Source organism: Vigna unguiculata, chromosome 4 (assembly GCF_004118075.2).
Source record: "Vigna unguiculata cultivar IT97K-499-35 chromosome 4, ASM411807v1, whole genome shotgun sequence".
NCBI lineage: Eukaryota > Viridiplantae > Streptophyta > Magnoliopsida > Fabales > Fabaceae > Vigna > Vigna unguiculata.
This window is the reverse complement of record NC_040282.1, coordinates 16,238,729-16,266,605: the sequence shown is the minus strand read 5'-3', so window position 1 is coordinate 16,266,605 and position 27,877 is coordinate 16,238,729. Positions and strand designations below refer to the sequence as shown.

Below are 27,877 nucleotides of genomic sequence, written 5' to 3'. Positions count from 1 at the left end.
AGTAAATTACTTACTACAAAATATATAGTTTTTATTGGCCATTATGTTTTGGGTGTTTAAAAAATTTGTTATGTTATGAAATGTATAGATGTCCATTGAGTTGCTAGCAGTTACCTATGATTGATTGTTATTGATGTTATCATGAGTGTTGTAACCATTGAGTTGTATCCCTTGGATTGTCTTTTGTATCTATAAATAGGGACTTCTCCTATTGATAATTACACATAGAAAATCAATCTCTACTCTCTATTCTCTTTCTCTCCTTTATTTTATAACATGTTATCAGCATGAAGTCTATCCAACTGAGGTAGTGGAGATGTTTTCTCTTTAAGAACAATGTTCTACGTACCTCAATTCACGCTCTTTCTAACCCTTTCCTTATTGACAATTTTGTATTCTATTCTTATTTTTTTTGTGATAAAAAATTATTTGACTTTATCTAGTTTCATTTGTCTTATTATTATTATTTTTATTGTGATGTTGATTATTTTAATTATTGTCTATATTAATTTTATAGTTTTATAAATAAAATTTGATTATTGTCAATATTTTATGAGCTAGTTTTAAAAAAAAAAAGTCAAACCTTACAAAATCTGAATTTATGACTTTTGATATTATAAGAAAAAATTACTCATATTCTTGAGTATTAGAGACTAAAATACATCTACATGTGATGAGTCTAGATGATGCTTTAAAAAAAGGGGAAGAAAGAAATAAAGCATCTTAGCAATAATTTACTCTTATAACAACAATATCGTGCAAATTTTTTTTCACAAATATTCTCAAATTATTTATGCTTTCTTATGGCTAAACAAAACACCGAGTTTTTGATGAAAATCATGAGATCAAATTGGTTATGCTTCATTCCCAGAAGTGAATGGAGCAACATCCATGAGATTGAATTGGTTATGCTTAATTCTCAAAAGTGAATGCAGTAACATCTGATCCATATTTTTGTGATCATAAAGGACATTTGAAAGAGAAATTTTGTCATCAGAAGTGGAACAATAGTATGAAAATAAGAAAAGAAGAAGATGAAAACAATGACAAATAATATGAAAATATAATTTATCACTACGGTGGTAAAGACCATTTGGATTGTACTTGTCTTACATAAAAGCATCCTAAAAAACAAAGATAAGAACATAGAAACACACTTTGTGTTTATAAAAATATGGATAATATGGATGTCACTCATCTTGATATTGTTGTTTTTCTTAGCTAAACTAAATGGAAGTATTAAGAACTTTATTTTATAAAATTGCAGAAGAAGTTTTTATGTGACAGTACAAAATATAGTTTTATATATTAAATTATTTTTATTATAATTTAATTGAAGGTGAATTCTCTATGGCATTATTACTATATAAAATATGCATGTTTGATGTTGGTTATCTATAAGTAAGAATCAATATTTTCTTTTATATTATGAAATGTATATGTGAAATGAGTGTATAATGAACATTTATTATTATATATAGTAATTGTTATAAAAGGATGAATGTATAATATTGATAATTTCTAATATTGGATGACACATGAATAACATTATTAAACTTGAATTGGTATTATGTAGGGAATATGCATGATAATTGAAAAGTCTTTCCTAAATATATATAAAAGTCATCATTTGCGCATTTACGTGCACAAATTAAATGAAAAAAATATATATTTATGGTGTATTAATCGATTGAAATTGAATTAGAGGATGTAACTGAATTTGTACAGTAAATTAACGTACAAAGAGGCAATGAAGTAACTTTTAAATAAAAGTAAATAAAAATGACCATGCATTTTTGGGTGCAGAAAATTTAAGTTTTGGAAGGTAATAAATTTAAACTTGATTAGTATTAAAATATAATGGGTAAATTAAGATTGCATTAAATGATATATTAAAATAAAATACATTTTTTTTGTAAGAATGTGAAGAGTTTTGATATGGATTTGTGGTTCTAATTTTATTATGCTATACATATATAAAGGTTCGAAGATTTTGGATATGATATTTTATACTTTTAGTTTTATTTGATATTATTTGATAATATATGACTTGCGAAGTTGATTAATTTTGGATGGTACATGCAACAAATTGAGGTTATTAAGTTCATTAAAATTTAAAATTTATTATATATATATATATATATATATATATATATATATATGATGTAAGACCTGGAAAATTTAAATAATTAAATTAATAATTATTTAATAAATGTGGGTACACTAGAGCCGTTGGACATCCCTCAGTGGAAATGGGATAGTATCGCCATGGACTTCGTGACTCATTTGCCGAGGTCTGTTAAAGGGCATGACTCAATCTGGGTAATAGTGGGCAGGTTGACAAAGTGTGCTCATTTCGTCGCCATTAATCAGAAGTGGTCGTTGGATAAATTGGCCGAGTTGTATGTGCGAGAAGTGATCAGGTTGCATGGTGTGCCTGCTAGCATAGTATCAGACAGAGACCCGAGATTCACGTCTCGCTTTTGGTAGTCTCTACAGGCAGCGTTGGGGACCCAATTGAGGATGAGTTCTGCATATCATCCACAGACTGATGGGCAGTCGGAGCGTACGATCTAGTCCTTTGAGGATCTCTTAAGGGCTTGTGTGTTGGACCATATGGGAAGTTAGAGTGAGATGCTTCCATTGGTAGAGTTCACGTACAACAATAGTTATCACTCTAGTATTGGTATGGCGCCATATGAGGCCTTGTATGGGCGACGATGCAGGACACCACTGTGTTGGAATCAAGATGGCGAATCATTAGTGTTGGGTCCAGAGTTCTTACAACAGACTACCGAGAAGGTTAAAGCTATTCGGGAGAGAATGAAGGCAACTCAAAGCAAACAAAAGTCCTATGCGGACAAGAGGAGGAGGCCCTTGGAATTTGAAGTTGGGGATCATGTATTCCTCCGAGAAACACCAACGGCGGGAATAGGAAGGGCTATCAAATCAAGAAAGTTAACTCTGAGGTTTGTTGGGCCCTATCAGATACTAAGAAGGATTGGTGTTGTAGCCTATGAAATTGCTTTGCCACCGCACTTGGCGAATTTGCATAATGTGTTTCACGTGTCTCAGTTATGGAAATACATAACAGATCCATCCCATGTACTAGAGTCAGACTATATTCAGATCGGGGAAGACTTGACGGTGAATGCTAGGCCGGTATGGATCCTTGACTCGAAGTGAAAAAGCTGCGAGGAAAGGAAATAAGGACAGTGAAGGTCCTCTGGGATGCAATCACTCAGGAAATGACTTGGGAGATGGAGGATAGCATGAGGCAATCTACCCACACTTGTTTCCTGGTAAATGCAATTTTTGAGGACGAAAATCTTTAAAGGTGGGGGGAATGTAAGACCCAGGAAATTTAAATAATTAAATTAATAATTAAATAATAATATGGGTAGTGGAAGCCTTTATGGCATTTAATGTTAGTATGGTGACGTGGAAAAGTACTAGCTCAAGTGGTTGAGAGTACTTGGTTTGTGTGAGAGGACTTGGGTTAGAGTCCTATGTATGCCTTGGTGTGTTATTTTATGTATTATTTTGTTAATATATTGGAATGTTAGATATGATAATATAATCCTACAATTTTAGGAATTATCACAAACATGATTTGGTTGAATTTGGTTGTGTAAATTGCCTTGTGATTGAGTGGTTGTGGGTTCAACCCTTGTTGAGAACAAATTAATCTCTTTATTTTTGTTAAAGTACTTGTGGTCTGAATGTGAAAGGATGTGAAAGCCTAGAGACAATGAGCAGCCAAGGGAGTTGGCAGAAACTGTAACACCCCTGATGGATAAAACATCATAATGTCTATTACAAAAGGTAGGAAAGCATAGCATAAAGTGAATCCCCCATCGGTAGCCCCGCTCAGTTGCTAAGCATCAGCATGATCACCTGAAGCCACATCTCCGCTCAGTTGCTAAGCATCAGCATGATCACCTGAAGCCACATCTGCTCCCACGTAACAAGTCACGTGATCATCGCCAAACACAAACACACAAACAAGCAAGGGTGAGCTGCGAAAGGAAAAATATACAAATAATAAGATAATAAGAATTTACCCTCACCCAATCTAACTTAGTCAATTTTAGTTTACCGACCTTTTTATAACATTATACCCCAATCTCATAACCTATATGAGAAAGATCCATGCACCACCTTGGTCCTTAGGGATTATCATGCTCCCACGAGCCTGCCCGCTCGTGGTCCAACTCTACGGACCTCCCCGCCCGTAGTCCAACTCTACGAACCTGCCCGCTCGTAGTCCAACATGCGTGAACACCTACTATGAACCTCCCCGCTCATAGTAGCCTCAAGTGTGAGCACGGAACATACGAACCTCCCCGCTCGTATCCCCACACAAGAGTACAACAGATACGGACCTCCCCGCCCGCATCAATCACGCATCTCAATCTCCGTTACGAACCTCCCCGCTCGTAACTAATCCAGCATATCCCTAACCAAGCTTCTAAGAAAAGGAAAGAAAACGTCCATGCGAATCCATCTGCAAAGGACCCCTGCCACTGCACTCCCGCCTGGCGCCTCTCCCGAGACCGCTAGGCGAAACCCGCTCCAGGCCGCCTGGCGGTGTCTTTCTACTGCCGGGCGCCTGTCCTCACCATCATCTCTGTTGCGTGACTTACCGCCTGGCGGGGCTTCTCCCACCGCCGGGCGCCACACCAGTAAGGACACTCCCCTACTGGTTTATACACTTGCACAGAGTTTCATGCACATTCAACTATTAAATCTCACATCCAGATCACTAGCTACCAATGTTTACAATACTACCAATCATCAACTCATCCAACTCACAAGCATTCAATCCAAGTAAGCACTCAATCATGATCATTGGAAGTTAAACGTACACAAATCAGTCCCCAACTTGCACATGCGGTACTATGACCCGAATACCACTATCAACATTACTTCTTTTCTTTAAAAGGATACTACTCTCATATCATACATTCCCAACAGATAGTTTATAGCAATACTCCCACCCAAATCATTCACCTGCTCTATTTCAACATAATATGACACTTTACCCATTATCAATATATCATACATTTCATAAAAAAATACAACTGCATACTAGCATTCTGAACATGCACACGATGGTACCAAAACAGTCTTGCCAATATATTCATTCGATTATCTTGAGTCCGCATAATTTAGTTCATGCATTAACCCATTCCACTAGGTGACTTTTACACCACACAAGTACCCCCATTTTATATTCAAAATCATCCCCCAACACCCACACTAAAATCTGTGGTTCTCTACTGCACACCCTAACCCACTAAGCACGCCAATCACTACTGGCCACTTAATACCGCATGGCGGCACATAGGTTACCGCCGGGCGGCACATCAGAACCCTGAAAATCCCAGATTTCCCGCATCTGCAGAAAAACCTATTACCCCCAAATTTCCAATTCAATTTCTCATCGCAGATTTAACCACATGCATTGGTTTAAGTAGCACACAAAGATCATTTTACGCACTCTAATTGGGATTTTCAATAACACATTGCTACCCCCTCTACAATCCAAATTGAAATCAACATACACCATAGTATTCATACACCCAATACACACTAGTCGGATTTCCATACACCCGTTAAATCAACATTCAATCACGTCAATGAAAGCATCATCAGCATTATATAATTACCACAGTTCGACCATATCACAGAAGCATCAAAACAGGCCAAAATATGCAGTTCCAGTGCGTGCCGCCTGGCGGGTCCACCATGGCCGCCAGGCGGTTCATCACAGAACCCAGATAACACTATGAAATGTTGTGTCGCCTGGCGGAGCACTCTTAGCCGCCAGGCGATTCTGGTAATTTTTCCAGAATTTACGAAATTCAACGCGAAAATGATAAAATGCAACTGTCAAGCCACAAAATCATTCCAGAATAGTAAAAATACGAATAACAAACATGAACAGCTCCCCTTGCCTCTGATCCTCGCTCCAATTGAAATTTAATGAATTGTGCTTGTTGTCCAAGGCCCCCCTCTATAGGTACCTTCTTCAATTCCTTCAACCCTCACTCACTCCCTCTAGAGCACGAAAATTCCCAATCTCTTCTCTGTTTTCCTTTGCTATCACTCACTCTCACTCTTGGCCTTCTCACACACTCCTTTCCCCCTCCCCAACTCAGCCCAATTTAATAAATTAAAAGAAAAACGAATTAAATTTTTTTTTTTTAAGTTTTATAACCATTATTCTTGTTTAGTGCACCTAAACTGACACCCCTCTGTTTTCTCATGGAATTCCTATAGTTTTTCAGATTTTCCATCACCTGGCAAAAACAAAAATATAGATAAAGTCCCTTTCCTTTAACACAAGGTTCGAACCCATGACCTCCCAACTACCAAGTTCATGCACAACCACCAAACTAATTCATGTTCCTTGTCAATTTACTCATTCGTATGAACTTAAATCATGCTTTCACATTCACAATATAGTAGCAAAGTAAAACAAAATTTAAATGAATCTACTAATGACATGCTCGAGACTTGAACCCAAGTCCCTTCAACCTAATTAAGTGCTCTAAACCACTTAGGTTCACGTTGTTTCTTGTCTAGGATTTATCAAAGAACTCTCTTATGGTAGTCTCAACCCCTCATTTCTTATACTCTATAAATTATTAATTTTTATGAATTTCTTGGATCTCACATTACTCCCAACTCAAAAGAATTTTCGTCCTCGAAAATTTCACTTACCAGAAAATAATTGTGGATATGATTCCTTCATGATGTCCTCCATCTCCCACGTTGCTTCTTGCGTTGCCTCATCCCAAAGAACCTTTACTGTCCGGATCTCCTTCCCTCTCAGCTTCTTGACCTGAGAGTCCACTATGCTTACCGGTCTCACGTCCAGGGTCAGATCATCCCTGAACTGGACATCATCGGTCTCTAACACATGGTTGGGATCCGCAATGTATTTACGCAATTGAGACACGTGGAACACATTGTGTAAGTTGGCTAGATGTGGTGGCAACGCAATTTCATAGGCTACCAGTCCAATCCTCCTGTTAATTTGATATGGCCCTATGAATTTCGGCGTTAACTTTCTGGATTTGATTGCTCTCCCAATGCCTGTAGTCGGGGTGACCCGTAGGAACACATGATCCCCCGCTTGGAATTCTAGCGGCCTCCTCCTTTTATCTGCATACGACTTCTGTCTACTCTGAGTCACGCATCCTGTCCTGAATCAGTTTGACCTTTTCCGTCGTCTGTTGTAACAACTCCGGCCCAATAGTCACTGACTCTCCATCCTTATACCAACATAGTAGGGTTCTGCATCTTCTGCCATATAATGCCTCGTAAGGCACCATTCCAATGCTTGAGTGATAACTGTTGTTGTATGTGAACTCCACCAAGGGAAGAACTTCACTCCAACCACCCAAATGATCCAATACACACGCCCGAAGCAAATCTTCTAGTGACTGAATCGTTCTTTCTGATTGACCATCTGTTTGAGGATGATATGCAGAACTCATTCTCAGTTGAGTTCCCAACGCTGCCTGTAAACATTGCCAGAACCGCGAGGTAAATCTCGGGTCACGATCTGACACGATACTTGCTGGAACCCCATGTAATCTTACAATCTCCCGGATGTATAACTCTGCGAGTTTATCCATTGACATCCTCAGATTGATTGGTAAAAAGTGCGCACACTTGGTGAGTCTATCAACTATTACCCAAATGGCATCATGCCCTTTTACAGATCGAGGTAGGTGAGTCACAAAATCCATAGTGATACCATCCCACTTCCACTGAGGTATCTCAAGTGATTCTAGGGTACCTCCTGGCCTTTGGTGCTCAATTTTAGCCTTCTGACACACTAAACAGGCTGCCACAAAATCCGCCACATCGGTTTTCATCCCAGGCCACCAGAATGACTCCTTAAGATCCTTATACATTTTCGTCATACCCGGATGGATACTGAGGCGACTCTTATGCCCCTCATCTAGAACTCTCCTTCTCATCCTCCAATTCCCTGGCACACAAACCCGATCTTGAAATCTTAAGATGCCATCAGCCCCCATCTTGAATTCCTTTCCTTTCTCTGTACCCAACCATCCAACAATCCGTTGTAATTCAGCATCATGCACCTGCCCCTCTCGGATCTCCTCAAGGAAGGTGTTTGTAACTGTTAACATACTGCACCGGATATGATCAGAATCCAGTTGTAAACCCAAATTCATATCGCGCAATTTCTCTATCATTTCCAATTCCTTCATCATTAGTGAAGACATATGCACCCGTTTCCTGCTCAAGGCATCGGCTACCACATTAGCCTTGCCTGGATGGTAGAGGAGTTCAAAATCGTAATCTTTAAGGTACTCCATCCATCTCCTTTGCCTCATATTAAGTTCTTTCTGATCAAATAAATACCTTAAGCTCTGATACCAAATGTAACACCCCTGATGGATATTACTAGATAAAATTTATTTTTCATAAAATATACTGTAAGAAAATCAGTCATTTAAATAAATTCCCAAGCGCGGGAAATTTCAAACTTGTCTTGCCATAATCCATTCGTATTGTCTCATCTTTATTACAAGTTCATAATGGATAAAACATCATAATGTCTATTACAAAAGGTAGGAAAGCATAGCATAAAGTGAATCCCCCATCGGTAGCCCCGCTCAGTTGCTAAGCATCAGCATGATCACCTGAAGCCACATCTGCTCCCACGTAACAAGTCACGTGATCATCGCCAAACACAAACACACAAACAAGCAAGGGTGAGCTGCGAAAGGAAAAATATACAAATAATAAGATAATAAGAATTTACCCTCACCCAATCTAACTTAGTCAATTTTAGTTTACCGACCTTTTTATAACATTATACCCCAATCTCATAACCTATATGAGAAAGATCCATGCACCACGACGAGAGTACCTCGCTCAGGCGAGAGGTACTCGCCTAAGCGAGAAATCGGGGTTGATGCATGTGTGTTCTGATGTCTCGCCGCCTAGGCGAGTGTTGTTGTGTTGAGCGAAGGGGGATCTCGTCCAGGCGAGATGAGCTCGCCTAAGCGAGCTTTCGCACGTGAACTTGGCGGCACGCTCGCTCAGGCGAGGAAGCTTAGCTTAGGCGAGACAGGCCTGGTCGCTTAAGCTAAGGCTTCTAGCCCAAGCGAGTTTAGTGCAGTTTGTGTGTAATGATTGTACTCTTTGATGAATCATGGATCAGGAGATGTTGTGCCATGAGCGGGTAGGTTCATGGATGGTGGATAACATGTGATGGTATGAGCGGGGAGGTTCATACTCGATTACTCTCCTGTGGGGATACGAGCGAGGTAGGTTCGTATGTTCCGTGCTCACAGTTGAGAGATGTTGCGTGCAGGGAGGTACATAGCTTGAGGATCACATGTGTTGGACTACGGGCGGGTAGGTCCGTAGAGTAGGACTACGAGCAGGGAGGTTCGTAGAGGCAGGACCGCGAGCGGGCAGGTTCGTGTGAGCATCATGAAATCCTGAGTCCATGGCTAACTTTGTTGTATGTTAGAGGTCGAAAAGCCTTGGGGTGTGTTGTGATTGTAACCACAGTCTATTTATGATAATAAGATTGGGTGTTTTATATTATTTAAATTATGTGATTTTCTTATTTTGTTGAACTCACCCTTTTTGATTGTGTTTGACGATGATCGTGTAACTCGTTACACGAGAGCAGATGATAATACAGATGATGCTGATGGTGCTTGGACTGCGGAGTGAGGGCTAGCAAGGCTAGAGCTAGTGATTTTTACTAGTGATTTTATGATTTTTATGGAAACTTGTAATAATTTTTTATTTAATTTTATTTGAGTATTGTCGCTTTGAATATTGTATTTGGTTTTCCCGCGTTTGGGATAATAAATGTTGCGACGTTTAAACTTCTTTTCTATTATTACATTTTAATCAAAGTAATTTTTTTAAGGATGTTACATATGACATTTGATATGCAGCAATATTGTATAGACTAAATATATTGTATTTTGCTGATAGTGCAAGAATTAAACTCTCAAGATTATTAATTTATTTTTCTCATGTTTGGTTATTTGAGAAGTCAATATTAGCATTATTTTTATATCACAAATAATGTTTTAAAGGCTTCAAAAGAGCTACTACACTTTTGCAAAGAAGTCTAATAGAAACTTATTAAGTTCTAAAGATATTTGTCTAAATAAATATCATATTAAGGCAAACAATGAAGGAGATATGAAATATCTTTATATCAATGGACTTGGGTTGAATAAAAAAAATAGTATTGGAGAAATTATCAATCTTCTCTTATGACTTGTACTACACATGTATTAGTACAATTGAAATTCATATCATTGTAAACTAGAAGTTTACGAATCAAAAAGGAATTCCTTGTTTGGCATGATCAATTAGGTCATCCTAGATCTATCATGATGTAAAAAAATAGTTGAAAACTCTTATGGACACCCACTTAAGAGTCAAAAATTTCTTCAATCCAGTGATTTATCATGTAATACATGTTTACAAGGAAAGTTGATAATAAGACCATCACTAGAAAACTTTAGAAATGAGTCAATCTTATCTTTTGGAATGAATACAGGGTGATTTTGTGGTCCAATGCACCCATCATGTGGATCATTTAGATATTTCTTGGTTTAATTGATGCATCAACTAAATGGTCACATGTTTGTTTATTATCAACTTGCAATCAAGCATTTGCAAAGTATTAGCACAATTAGTTAAGTTAAGAGATCACTTCCCAGATTATCTGTTTAAGAAAATTTGTCTTGATAATGTTGGTGAATTTACATCTTATGTTTTTCATGAGTATTGTATGTCAATGGGAATTGTTGTTGAACATCCAATAGAACATATGTTCATGCTCAAAATTGACGTGTAGAATTATGAATAAAACTTCTAAAGTTAGTTGCAAGACCATTACTTATGAGAGCTAATATTCCAATGACTACTTTGAGATATGTAATTTTACATGCTACAAGATTGATTTGCATCAAGCCAACAAGTTATCATAATTATTCTATTATGCAATGGGTTTTTGGTCAGTAACCTAATTGTCTCATTTAAAAATTTTTGTATATGATCGAATTTCCCCACCAAAAGGGACTATGATGAGTCTTTAGAGACAATTGAGAATATATGTTGGATAGGAGACATATTTACAGTTTGATTTATCAACTATTATTTTTGATGAATAAGTTTTTCCAACATTAGGGGAAGAAAGAAAACATTTGGAATGAATTATCATTATCTCTCTTGATCCTCATACAAAAGAATGTGAACTCAAAATTCAAATGATAATTCATTCACAAATTAGTCAATCAATTATCAGATGTTTTTTTACTGACACAAATAGGGTAAATAAATCACATATACCAACTGCTAAATGCTCTAAATATAATTGATATTTATTCATAACACGATTGAAACGTGGTAAGCCTATTAGTTCCAAGGATAAAAATTCTTGAATGAGAAAAGGAGTTAAAAAGACAAGATGACCTAATTGGGGAGGTGTAAATCATAAAAGATTCATTTGACATAATTAATAATTTGGTTCTAGAAGAACCTTGGTTCCAGAAGAACCAAATGTATATGAAATTATTGAAAATGATGAGATCTCAATAAATTATGTCATGAATAAGATAATATGGAACCAAAGTCAACATTGACGATGTTTTAGCATATAATATAACGATGAATGTTATGAGTAACAATGAGGATCAAGATTGTCGACAAATATGATTGGCCAAATGGAAAGATGAAATAGAAGCAAAATTAGATTTGCTTGTTAAATAAAAGGTTTTTCGACCTATAGTCCGCACACCTGAAGGTGTAAAACTCATTGAGTACAAATGGATTTTTGCGCAAAACAATATTATAAAGAATGATAATTATATGAAAATCTCTGATGGATTTAATTTACCCAACAATGCAAATTCTAAAGTGGATTATTCAATAAAATTGAACAAGTCCCTTTTATGGATTAAAGCAATCAAGATGTATAATTGTCCTTATAAGTACTTGTTAAAAGAAAGGTACTTATGGTTGTATTTATGTGAAAATATCGAAAAATAAATTTGTCATAATTGTTGTTTATGCATATAACATAAACATCGTTGGAACTCCTAATGAGTTCACAAAGGCAATTGATTGCTTAAAGAAAAAATTTGAGATGAAAGATTTTGGAAGTACAAAGTTTTGTTTAAGATTACAAATTGAGTATTTAAGTACAAGTGTTTTTGTACATCAAAAGGTTTATATAATGAAGGTGCTTAAAAAGTTCTATATGGACAAGTTATACATTTTTACACTTCAATTGTAAGGCTGTTAGATGTTGATAAATGTCCTTTTAGACCTAACAATGATAAATAACTTCTTGGTTAAGAAATACCATATTTTTAATGTTATAAGAGCACTAATGTATTTTGCTTATTATACTCGATCTGATATAGTATTTGTTATAAATTTGTTAAGCAGGATATAATTATTCACCTACAATAAGACATTGAATTAGTGTAAAACATATATTTTGTTACCTTAAGGATACTTTGAATATTGCCTTATTTTATCCAAATGATTCAAAATCAAATGAGTTATGTAGATGCAGGTTATTTATCTGATCCTCACAACAATTGATCACAAACAAGATATTTCTTCACAAGTTTGGGCTCCGACATCTTAAAGATGAAAGTTTACATGAGAGGGAGAAATAGAAGATGTGAAATAATATTATATCGAAGAATGAAGAATGATGTACTATTTTTCCTTAACTAGGTTTTTATCCAAAGGGTTTTTCCTAGTAAGATTTTAACGAGCCATGTTCTCTGATCAATGGACACCTAAGGGGGAGTGTTATGAAATGTATAGATGTCCATTTAGTTGCTAGCAATTACCTATGATTAATTGCTATTGATGTTATCATTAGTGCTGTAACCATTGAGTTGTATCCCTTGGGTTGTCTTTTGTATCTATAAATAGGACTTCTCCTATTGATAATTACACACAGAAAATTAGTCTCTACTCTCTATTCTCTTTCTCTCCTTTATTTTATAACATGTTAAACTTTTTTTGGTTTCTATTAATTTTTTTTGTAACTGTCACAAATGTTTTCTTCTATTTTGAATTTAATTATAAATGATTTGTTTACTCGTCACAAATAGTTGAAAATTAATATCATTTTATTGAATAATTAATATCATCTAGTCTTATATTATAAACATAACTATTTTTTTGGTTAAAATACTTTTTTTGTCCTAATTTTCGTCAAGTTTTGTCAAATCAATCCTAATTTTAAATAGATCCTAATTTTCGTCAAATTTATTCAATTAGGTCTTTTTTTGCGAATACCGTTTAAACGAAAATTAAACAAAATTGACAAAAATTACGACTTATTTGAGAAAAAAACAAAATTATGACTAATTTGATAAAACTTGACGAAAATTTTGACAAAAAAGTATTTTGACATTGTATTTTAGAATATAATGCACCGATACAAATTATTTCTCACATTGTACATTCTTAAAAGTTCATGTGATTAAATCTATAAATATAATGTTTTTTACTACATATTTTTATATAATTAAAATTATTTGTTTTTAATAAAATTATATACGAAATAAAATATGTGGATGAATAATATATATAATATTTTTATTTAATTAATAGAACAATCAATTGATTTAAAATGATATCGATAATGGTGCTTTCTTACTATTGTAGTATTTTTAATGTATATTAACTAAACTTTATAAAAGTAGAAAGTAAAATTTAGATTTAGTTTAACAAACAAAATACATTATTTACGCACAAATATTAAAATTATTTTCACAAAAACATTTAAATTTTATTTTGTTAAATATTTTTGTGTAAAAGTTAAATTATTTTTTATGTAGTTAATATATTTTAATTATTTATAAAATCTTTAAATCAATATTTTTAAATTAGTTTCTGAAAATAAGTTTAGACAAATAACTATATATATATATATATTCGTTTCGGCTGATTACAAACTATTCAATATTTTATTTTACAAAAAGAAAAATTTAGTTAACATCATGTTTAATCAATATATTTCAATTAAAAATAAATTATATGATAAATATATTACAATTTTTTATAAAAAAAAAAATAAAATTGTCAATTTAAATAATGAACGGATATTTTACTTTAATCACATCAACATTTTATGTAACATCTCATTTAACAATATGAAATATTAAACAAAACATTCCATAGATGATAGAAATAAAAACATCGACTACTAAGATGTACATAATATATTATAGTCATGAGATAATCTGAAATACAATTATTATACAAAATAGTCTAATAATTTGTCAAAAGGAAACATCTATACACAAGAAATTTCTAGATACAACTAAACAACTTCATCTCCTTCTCCTTGCATTAACCTAACCCCAAAATCTTCAACTGCTCACAAAAATCAAGTGATCATGGCAAAAGGAAATAGACACCAAAAAACAAGACACAAAAGAATAGGGTAAGCTAATGTAATTAAAAGATGGTTAAAATACATTGTTGATCCCAATTTTTGCCAAGTTTTGTCAAATAAGTCCTAATTTTGGTGTTATGTTCAAATAGGTCCCGATTTTCGTCAATTTTGTTCAATTGGGTCCTTTTTCACTAACACCGTTAAAATCATTAACGGCCATAAACAGTGACTGCCACGTGTCACTTTGTGGTTTTTTTTGAATTTTTTAATTTTTTTTTGAATTTTTTAATTTTTTTTAAATGTCCGTGTGTCAACCCAGCAGTGTGCCATGTGTCAAAGTCAATGTTCTATATTCAATTTGGTCCCTATATTTGTTTATTTTTGTTCAATTTAGTCCCAATTTTTGTTAACATGAACCAATTTGGTCCCTCTCCAAACTGAAACCAAATTTAATTTTTATATTAAAATTCACATTTTTTATTAAATAATTTTATATAATATATTCAAATTCACATCATTATAACTTTGATTAAAAAATTAAATTTGGTCACATCTTCAATAGGGACAAAATTGGTCAATTTTAAACAAAATTGGGACTAAATTAAACAAAAATAACAAATATAGGGACCAAATTGAATATAGAACATTAACTTTGATACGTGGCATGCTACTAGGTTGACACGTGGACATTTAAAAAAATTAAAAACAATAAAAAAAATCACGAAGTGACACGTGACAGTCACTCTCCATCGCCGTGAATGAGTTAAACGGTGTCAGCAAAAAAAGACCCAGTTAAACAAAATTGACGAAAATTAGGACCTATTTGAAAACAAAACCAAAATTAGGACTTATTTGACAAAAGTTGACAAAAATTGGGACCAAAAATGTATTTTAACCTTAAAAGATTAAATCAATTCACAATGTACTTACCTAAGTCATACACAATCAATCAATTTATATCATATAAAAATCTAATGCTACGACTCACAATTATTTGGATACAAGCATTGATGTCGGACCCTAGTAAGTTGAGCACTTGTGGTGGCATTCAATGTTGTGTACAACAGTAGACATTACCACACAAAAGGTTAGTCCGTTAACACATTTGGTCAAGGTAAAACCCTTACGCTAGGACCTCCTACTCCTCTCACCACATACCTCATTCCTCTCTACTTGAGAATTAGAATGGTTATTAGAGCGTCATGATACCTTCTGACTAGGTCCCTACATCAATGCTTACATTACACAATATATACTAATTCTTCTTGAATTAGTATCAACAAATTCTAATACATCATCAACTCTCAATATATCATTCAAAAAGCCTACCAAGTTATTAAAGTAAATCAGTCAACATTTGCTTAGGTTTTGATCCACTCGCGCTCAGCGAGCACATGGTCTTGCTGGGCAAAAAATACAATCTCAACCAATGACATTTTGCTCGCCCAATAAATGTTTCACTAGTACTCTAGAGGAAAACTTCCTCCAATAATTAATCTAGTGAGTAAATGCTCGCCCAACGACTTCCAAGTCAATGAACTCCTAACTTAGAATTCGCCCAGCGAGTAAATGCTCACCTAGTGACTTCCAATTTAGTGAAACCCTGACTTGGAATTCACCCAGCGAGTAATTGTTTGTCCACCGACTTCCAAATTAGTGAACCCCTAACTTAGAATTTGTCCAGTGATTAATTGTTCGCCCAACGAGTCTGCATAATTCTGCAGAACCTGATTTCTGCATAATTCTACAGAACCTGATTTCTGCATAATTGTGCATTCTTAAGATAGTCTTAAAAACACAAGAACCTTAAAGATGCCAAGCACATATCAAACTTCAAGTTTATCTCAAATATCAATATAAATTGACCTCAATTGCAATACTAAACATCAATATTACAATCCAAACATAATTTTTTAAACACTTATATTTCATATCTTTCACATATCATAAATCATTCTATAACTTTGATAAAACAACCAATCACATTACAGCCATACAATCTATAACTTTAACTTGTTTGTAACTTAACAACAATGAAATTAGATCCCTTTACCTGTGGAACAACTCAGACAACCCTAATGAGTATTAAAACCTCCTTCAATGCTACAAAGCTCACAACTTAACCTAGGGACAACATAAACATGATCTGGGAACATCATCAGAAACACTAATCAATGGAAAAAACACACAGGAAACTCAAATGACACATGCGGGCTAAGATTTCCCACATGCACAATCAGTTTGAGAAATTGATCGAAGAAAATTAGAGAGCTTGTCTCTGGAGTCACCCTAACCGTCTTTGATCTTCAAACAAATGAATACAAAAGTGAGATATCTAGAGAAAAGTGAGGGAGCTCTAGAGGAAATGTTTTAGAGAAATAAGGTATTTATAACTAATGAAATTCATTTATAAAAATTCTATTTATACTTTAACATTTTAATATTAAAATAATCGAGTATTCATTATTTTAAATACTTTATCAATTCTAAAATACCATTTTTTTTCTAAGTTCTCACGTCTTAATTTATATATTAAATTTAATGAATTTATTTTAAAAATAAATACAAAATGTTTACATTTAAAAATATTTTAAGCATGTAAAGGAATATGTTTTATAAAAATATAAAACAATTAAAATATATATATTAAATCAGTAGATGAACTTTTTTACTCAATATTTAGTTCAATCTTTGACAAGAAAGATAATTTGCATCTCACATTTTATAATTTCAATTATATATTTTTAATATCATTCCTTTTATATAAACTAAAACTTGTAGTTATTTTTTTATTTTTACGAAAAAATAAAATAAAACATGTTTTTTATCAATTTTTTGATGTAAAAAAAATGTTGACTAGACGTAAATTGTTATAATTTTAATTTTACCAACTAACACTTACCTGCTATATATGGTGCAACACTAATACTAACAGTTTTTTTAATTAAACAATCATAATATTATGTATGATTAAATGTTCTTTTTCACACAAATGTGATTTTTGAAAAATAAATATGTTTATTTATTAAGAATCGTTGAAGTGTGAGTCAAAAGTCTCACATTAAATATAATAGATAAAGTTAAACACTATATAAAAATAAAGGTCCATAACAACATTGTCTTAAAGTTTTTGAGTAAAAATGGTGTTAAATATCTTATATGTGTAAAACCAATGTCATATTTATAGAAACACAATCTCTCAATAGTATTATAACTGTAACTCCATATGAAAAACCCAACAGTATTATATTTATTAATATTCAAGTTAGGTAATTGATTATATAAGGTGAAATATTACGATTAATTGGTTAGATTTTGAAGTGTTTTACCAAATTAAAAATATATTATGAAAAATAAACGTGAAACAAATGTTTCATAAAATGTGTCTTGTAACATCTCAAAATTTATACCATAATATTTTCAATACATTAACACCTAAAATTTTATAATACATTACTCTTTTTATATATATTGTATCTAATCAAATAAACTATGACCATATAAATATAAAGATTATAAAAATTTATAAGAAATAAAATTGTTAAATAATTATAATAATTTTATTATTTATAATATATATATATATATATATATATATATATATATATATAAATTTCATGTATATATAAATGACTATGAATTATGATAGATATACGTCTGTTAGTTAATCATTATATACATCTAAACCATTATTTCTTTAATAAAATAAAATTAAAAAAAAGCTAATAATTATCAACGTTAACACACTGAACACATGATGACACAGATAAACTATTGTGGTGATAAGGAGGAGATAAAATATCTTAAAAAAATAATCTATAAGTAATTGAATGAGTAACTATACTATTAAGCTTAGTTTAATTAAAACTAAAAAGTCATTATGACTTCACCTCTATAAATAATAAAAAAAACAAGACGTTGAAAGAAGGGAGAAAAGAATTGGAGAAGAGGCAGTGGTGAAGTTCCAGTGAAAAAAAAAGAGAAGATAAAAGAGACTGAGGTCATATTAGCAAAGGAAGGAAAAGAAATTATATATCATCAAAATCTCAAAACAACTTTGGTTTATTTTTCACAATAATTAAAATAAGGGAATGAGATTATTATTTTATCATTTTACTTTTATTATTTTTTATCTTCATAATTATTTTTATATTTACTTTAAGTGATGTGTCTCTAATCTTATTTTAAGTTATATTTAGTTCTCGTTCTTATTTATTTATTTATATTCATATCCAATTATGCACTGGTCTTATTTATTCAATTTATAATTACCCTTTTTATTTATTTATATTTATCTTCAGTCACGTATTGGTCCCCTTTATTTATTATAATTATTTTTAGTTATGCACTGATCTTATTTATTTATTTACACAATCATATGACTTAATATCAAAATAAAACTTATGATAAATAAAGATTTGATTTTTGTAGTTGGAGGTATAACCTTGGGGATTTAAATGAATACTTGGATCTTTATTTCATTAATCAAAATCTTTATTAATGAAATAAAGATACAAGTTTTATGAATTTAAATGAGTTTTCATTGTATGTTATTGTATTTTGTTAAGACATGTTATAATTTCATGTGATATTGTCTCACTTCCCTATTTTATGGTTGTGTATAAAAACAATATTATAATCTCATCGTAGATGGTTACCCCTGTCACAACCGTAATCGCGACGAGACGACGAACAAAAAAAGAAAACGGGTTTAAAAAAAGATTTGGGAGTCGCCACCATAGTTATTCTGGAAAACTATGGAAAACCATAAAGATAACACAAGTCTGCGAAAAACAAGATTTTAGATCCGGGAGTCGATTACGCGTAGGGATGGTATCACCACCCTACAACGCCCGCCCGAGGGCGGTACCTTTAATCAAATATGCAAAGTTGATGTGATTTTCAAAATGTTAATTTTCCCCAAAAATAATGAGAGTAAAATGCTAAAAAGAAACAAAAATATTTTTTTAATTTTTTGGGCCCGACAAGGATTGACCTTGGTCCTACGTATTCTCATTCAAAAATGAGAAATCAGGGTTACGCAGTTCTTTAAAAGATAATTTTTTTAAAAAAAGGGCTATTTGGAAAATGTTGAGAAAACGATTAGATTTTTTGAAGGTGAACCTGACAAGGACTGGCCTTGCTCCTACGTATCTCACATGGGAGAATCAAGGATCACGTAGTTCTTAAAAAATGTTGGAAAATGTTGATATTTTGTATTTTTATATATTTTTTGGTGTTCTTGAATTATTTGAAAACAAGTGTCATACGATGCGAGCGATCGGACAGACACTAAAAGAGAAAGAAAACTATTTTGGTATTTTTGAAAATGAGTGTCACACGGTGCGAGCGACCGGACAGACACAATAAAACAAAGAGAACATTTTTCACTTTTTTGGATTTTTTATTTTTTGTAATTTTTAATAATTTTCGACTGCTTGGTTTTCTAGGAATAAATAAATAAAATAAATAAATAAATAAAAAATAAAAATAAAATAAAAAATAAAAATAAATAAACGAAAATAAATAAATAATAATAAAAAACAAAATGAAAATAAATAAATAAATAAAAGAAATAATTTAATTAAGAAAGATGAAAGTGGGAAACAAAATATGGGGGTGTATGAGTGATTAGTGGGAGATACATGAAGTAAATGAGGTATATTTATTAAAGCGGCTAGTAAAAGCTGAAAATAGAGTAAAAAAAAAAAAAAAGAAATGCGTAAATTGTGAAAATTGGGGTGCAGACAGCGAATATAATCAGACCCAAAATCAGACCAATAAAAACATGGGGTGCGAGATCAGCAATTATGGAGGTGCACAAAGAAGTTTCCAAAACAAAGGAGGGTGAGAAAGAAAAGTTACAGGTGCGGGAAGTAAAGAAAACAAAACAAGCCCAAAAAAAGACAATGAAACATGAGGAGTAAGATCAGTAAAACAGGAGGTTGCACAAAGAAGAAAACACAGCAGGCCACATAGAAAATGGAGGTGCGGAGATTGAAAATAGGGGTACGCGTGGCGGAAATGTTCAACCTAACTCCCACTGAAGCTAAACCCTTCTTGAAAATTAAAGCTTCTCCTTCTCTTGCAGCAGTCTCTTCTTCCCATCACCGCACACCACAACGTCCAGGCCGCCGCTGCACGTCCCACCGCCGTGGACGCCAGTCACCATCGGCAGTGTCGCCGACGTGAACCCAGCTGCCTGAGTTGCTTCCTCGTTTCTTTCTCCTGCGCGCGAGGCTCCTTCGTCGCACCTCCGTAGCCAACCAAGACTTGCCGCCACTGTACCGGCCACCACGATCGGAACACGCGAGCACCATGGAAGCTCAACCTCCGGCCTTCGCGACCCAGATCGACACCGCTGCGCCCCAAGTCTTTCATTCTTCTTCTTGCGCGAGACAGATGCTCAAGCTTTGCTCCCTCTCTTCTCAGGCGTGGCTCGAACGGCCTCCGCTTCGTTCTCTCAGACCACCGCGACCGAGGCCGCCGTCGTAGCATCATCGCCGTGAACTGGAACGCTACTGGATACACGATTTCAGCTCTCTCTTTCCTCACGTCAAAGCGACCTAACCCAAGCACTAGTTTGCACACGACTCGCCGCGACGCGGTGAAGCTCCAACTCGCCGGCGGCGCTGCCGCCGGCGATGATTTTATCTCCTTCTCACTTCTCTGTTTTGGTTGAATGCGTGTGACTGGGGAAGGTGAGACTTGAATGTTTGGCACTGGAATTGGGGTTTGGGTTCTCTGTTATTTTGGCTTTTTATGCGGGTATAAGATGAAGATGAGAAAGAACAAAAATTAACAGATGGTGGGAGATTGCGTGTCGGTGATGATGATTGCAGTGTCTGGACTTTGTATTTTCAAGTGTGTTTTTTTTTCTTTTCAGGTGGAATATGAGTGTGGAGTATGTAACAGTGGGGGAATTGGTGAATGGACAAATGGTCGGGAATATAGGGGTGATGGAAGCTCGTGTGTTGTTGGCTGACTTTGGGGAATGGAGACTACAGGGATAAATGGAGGTAATATGTGGCTATGAAGTTCGGTTGGGAAGTGACTGTGGTGGGTTAGAAGATAAAGCTGGTCATGTTTATGTATGTACAGGCAGACATGGTGAAGAAGGACTGAATGCATTACGCGATATTTGGTGTTAGTCGCTGTGATTGGATTTTGATTTTTTTGTTTTGTTGTTTTTGTTTAGATGGCATAGGCACATTGTAAATGGAGATCACAACATCACAACGGCTTTTTACATGCAGATGCGCGTGAAGCAAAAGAACACAGCACAAAAGAACACAGCACAACAGAACATCATATTCGCATATTTAACCAGTCGCACACATTCCAGTTCATATTCACGGCAATGTTACTTACCTCTTGATGCTTCTTCACTCGTGTTCCTCCTTTCACTGTGGTTTGCTTTTTGTTCTCCCAAATCTGATCTCCTCAAACTTTCCTTTTTTTGTTGCGTTCCTCTCCTTGTTTGTGATATTGTGAAATCGTCTTCTTTCTCCAGGGAGTCTCCTCCTTTTCAAATGGCTTTCCTCCCTTGATATTACCATGCCAGTTTCCCCTTTCATCATACTCTGCACAACGTTCTGAGATGACCAAAAGCATAAGCCAGGATGCCTCCCAGCCACCCTATCAGTGTAGCTACGTCTGTTGTCCGCTGCCATGCCTGTCATTGGTGCAGCCGTGATACACTTGCCCACGATTTCCTTTTGAGTGTCGAAACCTCAAGAGCAGAGTAACGTGGGAAGATCAAAAAAAATCTTTGCATGAGAGTGGAAAGGTCAGCAGAGATGGAACGGAGGTGGAACAGCCAAAGTTGACTTCAAATTTTCACCCTCTTTTTTTCATTTTAATAAATTTTTTTAATACAATATTTACAAAAACACAAAAACGAAAATGATCAAAGGAAATAAAATAAGAAAAGATAAGATTAAAAAAATTAAAAAAAATAAAATTAAAAAGAAAAGAAAAGAAAGAAAAAGAATATAAAGTAAAATAAAAAATCAATAAAATAAAAGAAAGTAAAAAGGAGATAAAAGAAACAAAAACATATGTAATAAAAATAAAAAAATAAAGAATAGAAAGAGAATGTGAATAATGTAGAAATTAAAAAAAGTATGACTAAAACAAAATTTAAAAGAGAAACGTTTTACAACCTTATTATTCATTATTATTATTATATATTATTATTTTTTTTTAATTTTTGCAAATTAATTTTATGTATCCGGACAAAATTAGGTGTTGACAACCCCTAACATGCCCGACTCATTCTTACCGATATAGTACCAATCTTTCTGGGAAACGTATGACAAACTAATGCGGTAAATAATTCGGTAACGTTTCAAGGAACTGAAAATTATACTATCACAATCCTAAATGCTCCAAAGACACCGATTATCTTGGAAGGACAAATTGGAGTCACTTTTTATTTACCCTAATTAGTCCAAGTGAATGCTATTCATAACCTTTTTCCTTCACATGATTAAACGTTAACCTACGAGGGGAAACTATAAATAAATAATATTCCTTCCTCTTCTAGTGTAGAAAATATAATATGTACCAAATGATGTAAATTTAAGATACATACAGTACTGTAAGATATATAAATATATGTATATGTGAATATTTTAATTATATGTTATTGTGAAATTTTGTGTTAATATTTTTTAGTATAATATAGAAAATAATAATTAATGTAAAAAAAGAAATTAAAAAAATTTGGTCATCATATGTCTAGTACATTTAGTAATATAATCACTATTACAAGCCATTCTTCATAAGTTAGTGCGACAAGAAGTACTGAATTTCTCTTCTAGTATTTTTTTTTTGTTTTCTTCATCTACTCTAAAATCTTTATTTAGGCGTTCATTTTGGTGTGCTTACTTTTTTTCTATACCTTAATATTTTTTTTCTTTGGCTATCTTTGCGCACGTCATGGTTTTACTCTCCTTGAGTTTTGCATCCTTAATTTTGTGCTTTTCTTGCATTATTTCTTGGCCTCTTTTTGGTTTGGTTATCATATTTTGTGTAGTTTTCCTTTTGGAGGTGAACTAACTTTCTTAAGGTAGAATCCTAAGAAGAAGGGTATCTATCCTTGAAGGATACTTCTCTTTGGTGAAATAAACAAGAGGAAGGCAAGAGTGAAACACTTAGTGACGATCAAAAACCGCAACCCAAAAGGAGAAAGTGACATGAAGCAGTTTACATTTTGTGCATTTTGATTGTATTTCTATTGAGTTGTAAAATTGAATTTTTTTTTCTCTTGTAATCCACGCCCTAATTACGTGTCTTGGGGGAGTCTTTCGTACTCAATCTCATCTCCTAATTAGAACCTCTTTTTGGTATAGTAAAATCGCTTTTCGTTGTAAAATTTTGAAGGTTCTAAGTGCCTTCCAATTTTACCGTATTGTTTATTTTAATTGTTTTAGGTTTAGCTTGTTTTAGTTTTGCTTTTGCTTTTTTTTTAGTGTGTGCCAACTTATTCTTTGACATAATTTCAATTAAGAAAACTTGTGTAAGAGTAATAAGGTCCTTTGGCTAGAAAAGACTTGATACTTAAGTAATCTGAGTAATTCACCTCTCTATCCTGGAGGAGAACTCAAATAACTTGGTAATTACTTCTTCTTTTAAGTTTCTTTTAAACACCAAAGTCTTTGTGTTCTATAAAAAAAAATCTAAGATGTCTAAGTCATCTTCCTTTCAAATTGGTAGTGATTATAGCAATGAGACCCCACCAAGTTTAAATCATTTGGCCAAAGAACTAAAATATCACTAAAAATTTGGAAAAGGCAACAAACTCTTTTAAAAGAAAAAGATAGAATAGAAAGATCAATATCTTTCCACTTTGGAAGAAGAGCTTAGGCGTCTCAACAAAAAAACAAGTCAAAATACAAGAAGAATTGAGGAGTGGGAGCTACTCTAAAAAAAGCTATGAGATTCCTATGCTTGCCACACATAATGAGGAGCATAGGAGAATGCTAGGCACTTATTATCAACCTCCTCCTCCACTACATATAAGACGTAGAAGAGAATTCCACAGGGAACCTCCAAGAGAGAATAGTATAAACCTTCATTACTTCCATGGAAAAGAAGATGTGGAAATACATCTTGATTGGGAAATGAAGGTGGAACAACTTTTTGCTTGTCACCAAGTAAGTGAGGGGAGAAAAGTGCCCTTAGTTACCCTATGTTTTCAAGGCAATCCTATGTATTGGTCGACATCTAGAAAAGGAGAGGAGAATCAACGATGCTCCATAAGTCCAATATTAGAATGACCGTACGAGTGCCCTTAGGAAGATACACATTTCCTCCTAGTAACATAAGAAGCTTATGAATAAGCTCCAAAGACTACATCAAAATAACATTGAGTTTGAAGAATCCAGAAAAAATATGCACTTACACATGATGAGGGTTGGGATTAGGGAGCATGAGGACACTACAATTTCTAGGTTCCTTAGTTGTTTGAGTCTTAAAATAAGAGATCGAGTGGAATTGTTTCCTTACAAGATTTAAATAAGTTGGACAACTTTAAATAAAGGTAGAGCAAAATATTTTGGGAAAAGTTTTAAAAACAACCACTTTAGTTCTTATGAGAAGAAAATTTATAAGAGTAGGGAAAAAGTTAAAGAAGAACATGAAACCCCTACGACCCTAAGCAAAGAGAAAGAAAATTCAAGGGAATGGTTATCATCACACACTCTCACTAGTTATATTAAGTGTTTTAAATAACTTGTTAGAGGTCACATTGCATCACAATGTCCACCAAAAAGACCATGATCTTAAGGGGCATTGATAACTATATTAGCCAAGATGAAGAGAGTTCTGGTGAGAGTGAGAATTCATGTGAGGATAAACGTGAGGATACTTACCCTTGTGAAACAGACGTTTTTGTGATTAGAAGCATTCTAAATAATTAACCTAGTCCACAACAGTTGTAACAAAGAGTGAACATCTTTCATACAAGATGTAAAGTTCAAGAAAACACATGCATGTTCTCTCATTGTAGATAGTGGGTCTTGTTGCAATTCTTGTAGTACTTGGTTGGTTAACAACTTGGCTTTGATTGTTAAACCCCATTCCAAACCTTATAAAGTTTCTTGGCTTAATGAAGATGGAGATATGATAGTGAACCAACAAATGAAGGTCAAGTTCTCCATTGGAAAGTATGAAGACTTTATGTTATGTGATATAATTCCTATGGAGGATTGTTATATTTTATTAGGGAGGCCTTGGCAATTTGACAAGAAATCCATGCATAATGGTTTCACCAATGAAATAACCTTCAGACACTAGGAGAGAAAAATTGCGCTCAATCCTTTAACATTAACCTAGGTGGTAGAAGCTCAAGTGGAAATGAAAAATAAATAAATTAAGAAAAAGAAAATTCTACCTAGGTAGAAAACACATGACTTCTGAGTGCCCTAGAAAAAAATTAATCATTGAAAGGGGTAAAGACTTGTGTAAAGAAAAGGTCAATCTTGCTTCTTCCTCTCAAAGAGAAAAGAAAAATAAACCTTGTGTTGAAGCAAGAAACATCTTCAAAATTTTATGTATTCAACACAAGACAAAGAAATAACTATATGAAATGCTCCTAAAAACAAATACCCTTATCATTCATTTGGTGTATGCATATTGAGGTCTACATTCTTTGGATGTCTATTAACATGGCACTTACCTTGCTGTTTGATGTTTGTTGCAGAATGGTCTTTGATCCAGGAGTAGGAAGATAGAACATAACCAATAACAATGGTTGTTGTTAAGAAGAAACATGTAGATCTGAGGACAAATCTTTCTTAAGAGGGAAGGGATTATGGCAAACACCCTAGCCAATGCTACAAAGATCCAAGAAGATTGGGCTTCATCTAAGCTAAGCAGGCTCAAGTTAATGTTCAACTGAGCTAAAGAAGATGTGAAGACCTAGTCTAGGATTCTTTGTAAATAATTAGATAATATTTTGGGCCTTATATTTTTGGCCAAGTAGTATGGGAATTTCATTTTGAGCTCTGTATAATGGGCCAAAATAGACGATGAATGTTGGTCAACTTAGGTTAAGGCCCAAATTTGACTAAGTGGGGCGCCAATTTAAGGAGTTGACCAAAGGTCAAAGAGTGGACTTAAAACTTGATGAGCAAGGAATTAGTGCAATCCACATGAGTAGAGTAGTGCCCATGTGTCATTCCATGAGTGGAAAGGATTCCCATATGTAGTGGTCATATGTCCACCTCTCATTGGAAAGGAATCTAGCTTACTCCCCAAGCTTTCCAAGATGACACTTTTAGGATTTGCTCATCTAGGTTTAAGACAAATTGGTCCCATAAATAGAGTCTTTACCCAATGTAATTTTTAGCTTGAATTTGAGAAATTAAATGCTACTAAATTTGGTTCACATATCTTGTTTAAGCTCATCTTAGAGTGGAATTCTCTCTAGAATCACTTTAGCTTCCTTCCTTAGAATCACTATAGCTTCCTTCCTTAGAGTTGGTCTTACCAAAACTGAGACACTTTTCCATACTCCCTCCTAGCTTCCACGCAAGTTCTCTCATTCATGGAGTTTCTTTCATATGTTTTCATGGAGATTCTTGGAGGAAGGCCATCATTCCTCATCTACTCTATGGTTAGACTATATTTTATAAGAGATAAGGTATAGCGGATAAATATAAAAGAGAAACACTAGTGTAGGCAAATGTTTCTGTCGCGATTATTTTGGTCATTTGGCCTCGGTTTAAGAACCGAGACATATCCAGCCGAGATAAAAAATAGTGCCTTTATGCCTCGGTTATGAACCGAGGCATATTTAACCCTTACTGCCTCGGTTTCGAAGTCAACCGAGGCATAATATGCCTTAAAAATAAAAATAAAAAACTGAATGGCCACCAATATTCAGCCAGTGTGAGCACAATATGTGAATGAGCCACCATTGATGCCGGTAGTCGCGTCACCGAAAAATGTTTCACCAACCACAACTCCCACGCACACGGAGAAACTCACACCAATCACCATTGCAGGTTTGCACCTGAGACGAACCACCACTGTTACATTTCATCCACACGAGCAACATCTGCAAAATGAAGCAAGTATAAGTTCATGCACCATACTTCTCGTCGCACATCTGCAACCAGCCACACGCATGAACAAGAACGATGCAGTAGCAAACCATCGTTGTAACTTTACCATTAAACGCAAACTCTAACTCACGAATGAACGACGATAATAGAGGCAGCGCCTAAGCTCCACGCGTTCTACAACAATGAAGAAGGGAACCTGCATGGAAGAGGGGAACCTGTGTGAAAGAAGGGAACGTGCACATTCTGCAACAATTAGAGACGAAACGCAACAACGGAGACTATCTACCTCGGTTAAATGTCCACCCAAGGCATAAAACTCTATGTTTAATTTTAAAAATTGAAAATAACAGGA

General features: G+C 34.1%; 1 long non-coding RNA gene across 1 annotated transcript; it reads left to right on the top strand.

Moving 5' to 3' along the window:
- Window positions 1-20,165: 20,165 nt before the first annotated feature.
- Window positions 20,166-22,366, top strand: LOC114181357. The gene is made up of 2 exons (XR_003603804.1): window positions 20,166-21,863; window positions 21,966-22,366. It is a non-coding gene; the product is annotated as an uncharacterized LOC114181357 (long non-coding RNA).
- The last annotated feature ends 5,511 nt before the right edge of the window (window positions 22,367-27,877 follow it).